Raw genomic sequence first — 10,464 nt, forward strand, 5'->3', positions numbered from 1 at the left:
GACCTTTCAAAGTATGAATTCCATACTTGAGCATAATCCATTTATTTGGTAATTGACAATTTATCTCTTATAAAAGTCATAATGAGTTTTTAAATTGTACACTGGTAGAATTTTATTAATTTGGATGTATGTACACGTGTAATTTCAATTAGGCTGGTTAATAATAATAATAATAGTAATAATAATAATAAAGAAAGAAATGGAAACTTCTATTGAACTTTTTGTCCCCTCTTTCATATGACTAATTTTACATGAATATGTGTTGTTGTGATGACCAAACTAGAGTAAAACCTCTACCTTCCGAATTAAAGCTGCATCAAATTACTCTATTGCTTTTACCATATCTACCTTGGGTAAAAAGTGCTCAAATAATTCTTATCTTTTTTTTTTATAGCATTTAGAGATTTGCTCGTATACTTGATGAGCAAACACAAATTGACTAAATTAAATCTTTTGTATTTTACTCCCAATCTACGTACGTATTGAAAACCTTTGTCGAGATCAATACAGGTTCCTTGATAATTTACAAGATTATCACAAATTGGTTTGAATTTTTTTACATAATCATCTAAAGATTTTGATGTTTTTAATGGTCATTAATATATTTTTCAAAAGGCCTTCATTTTCTATAGTAATTGGCAACAATTGTTCTTTTGATGAATCCCATACATCATGGACAGTGACATATTCCACAATCAATAGTTGAAGTTCTTTTTTTATTGTGCCAGGCAACCACGAAATGAGAAAGCCTTATTTGTTAACCATAAGGTATAGGCTAGCTTTATTACACCATTTTTCAATAAGGCTTTGGATTTATAATCATTTTTTTCTAAATAATGAAGTGCATAAGACTACAAGAGAGATGAAAGACTTGTGATTATCACAATAGATAATTGTTGAAGCATAGTTTAATTGATACTAAATTGAGACATTAATGAAATAATTGTATGATAAATTTGGTTTCTTCTATAGATAATTAATAAGAAATGGAGAAACTGTGCTATTTATAGTTGTGACTTTCACAATATTGATACTATGAAGAATTTTATGAACATTTGTATGTTTTATTTCTTTTCATGATTTGAGCTCATATATAATACGTTTATATATTGACGAGGGAGAAGGTTGGATTGTGCAAGTTGCGATTGCAAAAATCAGAGTTGAAACGGAGAAGCTTGGACGTGCAGTGGCTCACACGAAGAAAACTGACTTGCTTAAAGAGGAGAGCCGAAGAAGAGAAACCGAAGGCGGATCCGCGACGTCCATCCCCATCTGTGTGTAAAACTAGAGCTGGAGAGGGAGAACGCGCGTTGGAGAAGACGAATCAGCAGGTTGGTACCTGGTTCGCGCAAGGCTCGATTTGTGATGTTCCCAGCGTGTTTTCGGCACGTTTTCACCAGATTCATGCTGAATCTGTCGAGTTGCACGTTTTAGTGTTTTTTCTTGTGTTTTTGGGCGATGGAAAAAGGTGACCGGCGGCTGCGCGTGACATCTCTGGCGGCTGCGCATGTGACAGCATGTGGAGAAGTGCATGGTGGCATGTGGAGGAGCATGGTGGCGCGTGCTGTGTTCCAGTGGTTATGTTCAGTGGTTTTCTGTGCAGTGGTGACTCCCTATGAGCGTTTTTGCTTTCTGACAGTTTTTTTCTCTCTATGTTTGGTTATTGATGCACAGTTTAGAGATTAGAGATGACATCCATAAAGTATAAGATAGAGAAGTTTGATGGTGGTACGAGTTTCAGTATGTGGAAGATTAAAATGAGATCGTCCATTGTATTACAAGGTTTGTGGGGGGCAATTGAAGAAAGATATCCTGAGTGTATGAAAGAGTTGGAAAAGATAAGTATGCAGGATAGAATTTTATGTGCGATTTTTATGAGTGTCAATGACAATGTTCTGCGAGAGATTGCTGAAGAAATTTCAGCTTCAGCTGCATGAAAGAAAATGAAAAATTTGTACTTTGTATAATCGCTGAGGTCCGCCTTTATCTGAACAAAAAATTGTACAATTTTAGAATGAATGAAGATATGTCTATTAAATAGCACATTGATGAGTTTAATTCTTTAATTATGGACCTAAATAACATTGATATTAAGATTGAAAATGAAGATCGGACATTGATTGTTCTGTGTTCATTACTATCTTCTTATGAGACTTTTGTTGATACTCTACTATATGGAAAAACTAGTATTTCACTAGATAATGTTAACAATGTATTAAAGTCGAAAGAGTTAGAAAAAACTTTACTGAGTGTAGAACAGAAAGGGAAGGTTTAGTAAGTAGGGGTAAGACACAAAGAATGGGTAAATCAAAATCTAGAGGTAAAAATGGAAACTATTTTGAGTATGGGGAGAAGGGTCACTTTAGGAGAGATTGTCCTATATTGAAGAAAAAAAATGAGCAGGAGAGTTTTGCTAATATAGTCGATAGAGATAATTCTAATGATAGTGATAATAGCAGTGTTGTGGTAGTTCTATCTATGAATTCGGATCATAGAAAGAACTCATTAATTCTTGATTTTTGTGCTACATTCCACATGTGTCCACATAGAAATTGGTTTGTTACTTACAAGCAGATGGGCGATACCGTATATATGGGAGATGACAGTTCTTTATCTGTAGTTGAGATTGAAAATATTAGATTAAGAATGTTTGATGGTATCATCAGAACTATTGAGTGTTGACATGTTCCTTATATGAAGATGAATCTGATTTCTCTTTCTACATTGGCAACTCAGGGTTATAAATATCATGCAGAAAATGATGCTCTTAAAGTGTGTAAAGCCTCCGAGATAGCCATGAAAAGCAGTTTAGAATCTAAATTGTATGTTCTTCAATGAAATGTAGTTTCAGAAGAAGTTGCTGTAACATCAGGGAGTAGTAATCAGAATCAATTGTGACATCTATGTTTGGATCATATGAGTGACAAAGGATTATCTGTTTTGAGCAGGCAAAGCTTGTTGAATGGTATAAAGAAAGAGCTTTTGGTTTCTGTGAACACTGTGTGTTTGTCAAGCATACTAGAGTGAAGTTCAATAAAAAGACAGTGTATAAACCTAGAGGTAAGTTGGATTATGTTCATTCGGACTTATGGGATCCATACAGAGTTTTCTCCAAGAGTTGTGCTAGATACTTTATGACATTGTTTGATGATTACTCTAGAAATGTATGAGTGTATTTTTTGAAATATAAAGAAGAGACATTTTCAACATTTGTCAGATAGCAGACCAAGATTGAGAAGCAAACAAAGAGGAAGATCAAGTGTCTTAAGACTGACAATGAGTTAGAATTTTGCAATCATGAGTTTGATGATTTTTATAGTACGGAAGCTATAGTGAGACACTGCACTTGTATTGGGACACTACAACAGAATGGTATTACAGAACACATGAATAGAATGCTCTGTGATATGACACGAAATATGTTGTCTCATTCAGGTGTGGGACAAGAATTTTGGGCTAAAGCTGTGAATACTGTTAATTTCTTAGTTAATAGATCTCCATCAACAACTATTAAGAGTAAGACTCCTTTTAGGGTATGGTCTGGGTCACATGCTGATTACTCTCAGTTGAGAGTGTTTGGTTGTCTTGCTTATGCTCATGTTAGGGACGGTAAGCTTGAGCCGAGAGTAAAGAAGTGCATATTTTTAAGGTATGCATCTGGAGTGAAAGGTTACAAGTTGTGGTGTAGTGATCCCAAGTCTCCAGGGTTAATTATCAGTAGAGATGTTACATTTAATGAGTTTACTTCATTAGACAGTTAGAAGGGGAAGACAATAGCAAAATTAGATCACAATGTTAGAGAACAAACAGAATTAAAAGTTTAGTCCAATGGTCCATAGAATGAAGTGAATGATCTTAATTAAGAAGGTCATAGAGCACCTGATCAACAACAATCATATAGTATTGCAATAAGCAGGGGGAGAAGACAGATTAGATGACTTCAAAAGTATGAGAATCTGGTTGCATATAACTTGTCAGTTGTGGGACCAGTTGATTTGTAAGAAACAAGTAGTTCAGATGCTGATAAGATGATTTGTGTTATGTGTGAAGAACTTGATGATAGATGTCACTTTGTTCAGGGATAAAATATCAAGTTTAGGTGCAGTCTAAACTTGACTAGAGTATGTGATACTTAATAGCGCCCCAGTAGGGGCATGTTGGCAAGACGGTGACAAGATTGTTAGCTGCTTTGATGATAGAGAAAATTCAAGCCAATGGGAAGATTTGTTGATGTGTCTTGAATTTTGACAATATTTATCTATATTTTGAAGATAATTTATTTGAATTTTTTTTATATTTATCCTGAAAAATATTTGATGTATATCCTATAGAGTTTTTATTTGTTAAGAACTCTATTAGTCTCTTTATAAATAGGTTTGTTAAACTATTAGTGATGCACTCTTAGATTATATAGTTGCATTCTTTCTTACCGGTTTTGCCCGTGAATGTAGGTACCCTATTGAACCACGTAAAATATTTGTGTTTTATTTTGTTTTTTTCTGCTTTTACTTTGGTATAATTGTGCATGATTCAAGAATTATTTTCTCCAACATATTAAATCATTGATTTAAGACGTGAGTTAGTAATTTGATTTTGACAATTCTCCTTTTAATTTTTACATAAAATGTTTTTTCTTATAATCTTCATCCTAATTTTTATCAAGAACTTTTTCTTTTGAATCCTCTTGACTTTCAACAAAGATTTTTTTCTTTGAAGAATTTGTTTCCTTATCAAAAGCTTATGTGGGAAAAAATAAGTTTGGAAGCTTATGCATGTGGTTATGATTGATATGCTTAACATCTATATATTCGTTATAGTAACCCTTTTGCTCTAATACCATCATCTTATGTTTGAAATCATCAAAGTAAACCAAGTATAAGACAAGTGGAAGTCCTTAATTAAAGATGAATACCAAATCAAGAATATATAGGGGATATTTACCATAAGCTCATAAAATTTAAAATATGGATGGATAAAAAAATTATCACATATTATAATTGAATATCTATTTATATTTATATCAAATTTTAACTAAAATCAAATAGTTACATATCGATTTAAATTAAATTTTGTTTATATTATATCTTATTTATATTATATTTGGGCGTGATTGAGTTTAAATGTAAAAACTTATTCAAATTCAACATGTTTTTTTGCATATAAAATATTTTATATTTTATTTTTAAATTAAAGATCTTCAAAAAATATAATTAATATTAAAAAACTCTTACCCCCATTCCACCCCTCTGTTTGATATGTAGATATAAGTTGGATCTCTCCTTCCTTTTACAGTTTTCTTTTATATCTATATATGCGGCATAATATATATACACACACACACACACACGCACATATATAAGAAAGCCCCTTATATATATATATATATAAGCTGGATACATACTCCACCCCTTCCTTTTACAGTGCGTATACATAGACATATACATAATAGAGCTTCCTTATATATATATATATATATGTGTGTGTGTGCGTGTGTGTATATAGAAACTGCACAATGCATATACATATGTACAAAATCCCCTCCATTTAATGATTCCATTGAAGCCGTATATATATAATCGAAAGTAATATGTATATATGTATACAAAAGAAACCTGTGTGCATACATATACATATGTATATATACAAAATGCAACTTGCAGCTTTTTATGGCTATTGAAGCCTTTTAGAAAAAAAAAAAAAAAAGAATAATTTTTATGGCTACGGAAGCAAGCAAGCAGCAGGTGATGACGACGATAGTAGGCAGGTGGGGCAGGTTTAACCCGAAACCCGCACGGTATGAAAAAAGAATCATTTTTATGGAACCCTGCCCGGGTACGGGTAGATTCAGGCTGCTTCCAATAACAACTGGGTCGGGTTTAAATTTTGTAAAATGTGCATTGGATCGGATGAGTAATAGCTTGAACAGAAGCTGAGACAGTGAGCAAATTTAGAGAGAGAGAGTCAAGGAGAGAAAGAGAACGGCAAAACAGAGTCCATGGCTGCAGCACCCTCTGTTTCTTTAATTCAGAAGAATTTGGTTTCTTTTTGTTTTTGTTTTTGAAGAGAGGAAAAAACTAATTTTATTGAATTGCACGATTACATTTAGAAGAAGTTGTGCTTGATTACACCAAAGATGACTAGATAAAATAAAACTTAGAGATTCATGTTGATACGCTGCATGGCAGCTGCGCGGGCTGTGGTGAGTCACTTTCTTCACAACCTACTTTTGAATTTAAATTTAAATTAAGTAAATGGATAAGATCGGTAAAATCAACACTCTCCCTTAACGATTTTATCCCTGATTCTAATTTTCTTCGCAAGTCCTCAAACCTAGCCTTAGGCAGCGACTTTGTAAAGATGTCTGCAAGCTGCTCATAAGTTGGGCAGTGTAGAAGACTAATTTCTTGGTTTTTCGTAGCATCTCGAATGGCATGGAACTTTACTTTGATATGTTTGGTTCGTCCATGCATGACTGGATTTTTGGTGATAGCAATTGCAGACTTTTTATCTACTCGTATCACGGTTGGTCTATGTAATGCATGCCCCATGTCTGCCATTACTTGCCTAAACCAGATGGCTTGATTTGAAGCCGCGACAGCTGCAATGTATTCCTCTTCAGCTGTTAATTGTGCAACTACCTCCTGTTTCTTTGAAGCCCACGAGAAAACTCCCGAGCCAACAGAGAAAACATAACCTAAAGTACTCTTTGCATCATCAATACAGCCGGCCCAAGCACTATCTATATATCCTAACGGCTCACCTACCATAGCATCTTACCATATTCCAAAATTACAAGTCCCCCGCAGATACCTTAATACATGCTTAGCTGTTGCCATGTGCATTTGTTTGGGAGTCGCCATAAATCTTGATAGAAGGCTCACTGCATATAGCATGTCTAGCCTTGAAGTAGTGAGATAGAGAAGACTATCAATTAGACTTCGATAGGTACCCTGATCAACCTCACTTCCACCGTAATCCTTTGACAGCTTTAGATTAGGTGTTAATGGCGTTCCTACAGCTTTACACTTTTCCATTTTAAATTTACTCAGTATTTCACGAGCATATTTGGACTGACTTAGGAAGATCCCTCCCTTTATTTGATTGATCTCCAGTCCAAGAAAATAAGTAGCTCCCCCTAGACTTGACATCTCAAATTGATCTTCTAACTGCTTCTTGAATCCATCTATCTCTGTTTCATTGTTTCCCGTGACTAATATGTCGTCCACATACACAGTTGTGTATATCTTTAATTCTCCTTCAATTTTGGCATACAAAGTAGCTTCAGTTTTGCTTCTCTTAAAGCCACACTGTAGAAGATAATCATTCTATTTCTCATACAAGGCTCGGGGTGCCTGCTTCAATCCATATAAAGCCTTATGCAGGATATACACGTGATCTTCTTTTCCTGCAACTAAAAATCCCTTCGGCTGCTCCACAAATATTTTTTCCTTCAGGTCACCATTTAAGAAGGCAGCCTTGACATCCAAGTGCATTACTTGCCATCGAAACTGGGCTGCAAGTGCCAAAATAATACGTATGACTTCATGTCTTGCTACTGGTGCGAACGTTTCAGCAAAATCAACACCAGGTACTTGCGTAAAGCCCTTTACAACCAACCAAGTCTTATATTTGTTAATTTTACCTTCAAGATTTTGCTTTAGCCTGAATACCCACTTTACTGCGATTGGTTTCTTGTTTGTCGGTCTTGGAACCAGGGTCCAGGTTCCATTGTTCACAATTATACGTATTTCCTCTTCCATAGCTTTAACCCACTGAATTTATTTTGCAGCTGCTTCAAAGGTTACAAGTTCGTCCGCAGCAAGGCTGCAGCATTCATAAATATCAGCGAGGCTTTTCATTTTATTTGGTCTTATGCTTTCATCGTCTAAACTGTCACCTTCTTCCTCTGTTACATCAATTGAGCTAGATGTTAGAGTTGGACTGGATTTGGTTATAGCTTCAACAGTTAAACAATCTGTTTCTATTTTCCTTTTCTCTCAATTCCAGTAGCTTGTTTCATCTACCAACACATCTCTCCGGATCATGAGCTTATTGTTTTTCAAGCTCAAAACTCGATATGCTTTTGCTTCTGCACTGTATCCTAAAAATAAACCCAATTCAGCCTTCTCGTCCAGCTTTATTCTTCTGTCATTTGAAACATGACAGTAACAAATCGACCCAAACACTTTCAGATGCTGAGTTGATGGTTTTATGCCATTTCAGGCCTCCACGGGTGTCATTCCTTTCACTGCCTTTGTGGGCAACATGTTGAGCAGAAATACAGCAATGTTTATTGCCTTAGCCCAAAGCACTTTTGGTAAATGTTTGTCAGCAAGCATACTTCTTGCCATTTCCACAATGGTTCTATTCTTCCTCTCCGAGACACCATTATATTGTGGAGAATATGGTGCTGTGAGTTGTCGTTTCATCCCATTTTTTTAGCAAAATTCCTTGAATTCACCGGAATTGAACTCAAGTCCATTGTCTGTTCTTAAGCACTTCAACACACAGCCACATTCATTCTCTGTCATGACTTTAAATCTTTTGAATTCGTCTACTATCTGAACTTTGTTCTGCAGAAAGCACACCCAGGTCATCCTGGTAAAATCATCAATAAATAAACCAAAAAACCTATTTCCATTCATTGAGTTTTCACTCATTGGACCACATATGTCCGAGTGAATTAGTGCAAGCTTTTGATTTGCCCTCCAATATGTCTGAGTAGGAAATGCCTGTCGAGCCATTTTTCCCAACTGGCAGACACCACAAACCTTTTCAGTAGCTCCTATATTTGGAAGATCCTTGGTTAGGTCTCCCTTCTGCAACTGAAGTAACCCAGCAGCATGATAATGGTCAAAATGTCTATGCCACAGCTTCCCTTCAGGTATTGTGACAACATTTGCCATTTCAACTACTTCTTGGAGATTCAGGTACGCCTGGTTCCTTTTTGAAATGAGAGCAATCAATTTGTCTTCAGGATTATGGATTCTACAGCATTGGTTTTTGAATGAAACTGAGTATCCATTATTGGTCATTTGATTTACACTAAACAGATTTTGAGAGAGAGTGGGAACGAAATTCACATCAGTGATAAGTTTTCTACCTTCCCTCGTTTCTATAGCAACATTACCTTTGCCTTTTATGGATTCCAGCATACCGTTTCCAAGTCTTACTTGGCCTGTTGCTAATTTGTCCAGTGACACAAACATGACTTCATTCTTGCACATGTGAGAAGTGCAACCACTATCAACAACCCAGAGGCTGTTGTCTTCCACTGTCAATTCACTTGAAGCAACAAGAATTGTATTACTTTGCTCACTGGATATCTCAATGACATTTACATGTTGTAGCTCCTGCTTAGATTGTGTTGCTTCCAACTTTTGTTTTTGCCTACAGAACTTCTCCTTGTGGCCATGTCTTTTGCAGAAGTTGCATCAGACAGCTTTCTTTCCCTTATACTAGTATTCACTCTCAAAATGATTTGTGAGGGAGCAGATGTTACAAGGAGGATACTTCTTCTGTTTTCTGGAACTTTGGTTTCCAGTTTGATTTCCTCTATTCCTTCTGCCTTGATACTGATTTGAAGGGGTAGCTTTGGTTTGAGACGAGAATAAGGCTCCTTCAGTAGGTACACGAGCATGCATGTTGACACGTTGCTCCTGTGATTGCAGCTTATTGATTAGTTCAGCTGAAGAAATCTTATCAATATCTGCAAGTTCCTCCAATGCTGAGATTTTAGACTCAAATTTTGGTAGTAAGCTTATAAGAATTTGTTCTACCACCATTGATTCAGGAAAGTCCTCCCCCAACAATCTCATTTTATTCACAATATCCGAGAGTTTGGAGGCATAATCCCTAACAAACTCATTTTCTTGCATTCTGAGTAATGCAAACTCACTTTTCAGCCTCAGTAGTTTGATCTTCTTGCTTCTGTCTCCTCCAACAAACTCTTCCTTCAGTTTCTCCCACGCTTCCTTGGGTGATTCATAGTTCATAATCCTAGAAAAAACCCTATCTGAAACCGCTGAGAAGAGGCAGCAATTGCTTTTGGTTTCTTGGCCTTCTCTTCCTCGTGTCTTTTAATCTGATTCAATGTAGCAGTTTCTTGTAGTGGGGTTGGTTCGCTATCGTCTATAATAACATCCCATAAAGCCAGAGCTTTGAGGTGAGCTCGCATCTTTATTGCCCATACATGGTAATTTTCTCCGTTGAACTGCGGAGCAGGGATAGTTCCTGAGGTAGCCATCGGGTTTGAGAAATTTTTGATTCACCTGATACGTAGGAGAACCTGGCTCTGATACCACTTGTTGGATCGGATGAGTAATAGCTTCAAAAGAAGCTGAAACGGTGAGCAAATTTAGAGAGAGAGTCAAGGAGAGAGAGAGAACTGCAAAACAGAGTCCAAGGCTGCATCACCCTCTGTTTCTTTAATTTCAGAAGAATTTGGTTTCTTTTTGTTTTTTT

The sequence above is a fragment of the Carica papaya genome, chromosome 3 (assembly GCF_054855325.1).
Source record: "Carica papaya isolate Zhongbai chromosome 3, ASM5485532v1, whole genome shotgun sequence".
NCBI classification, from domain to species: Eukaryota; Viridiplantae; Streptophyta; class Magnoliopsida; order Brassicales; family Caricaceae; genus Carica; species Carica papaya.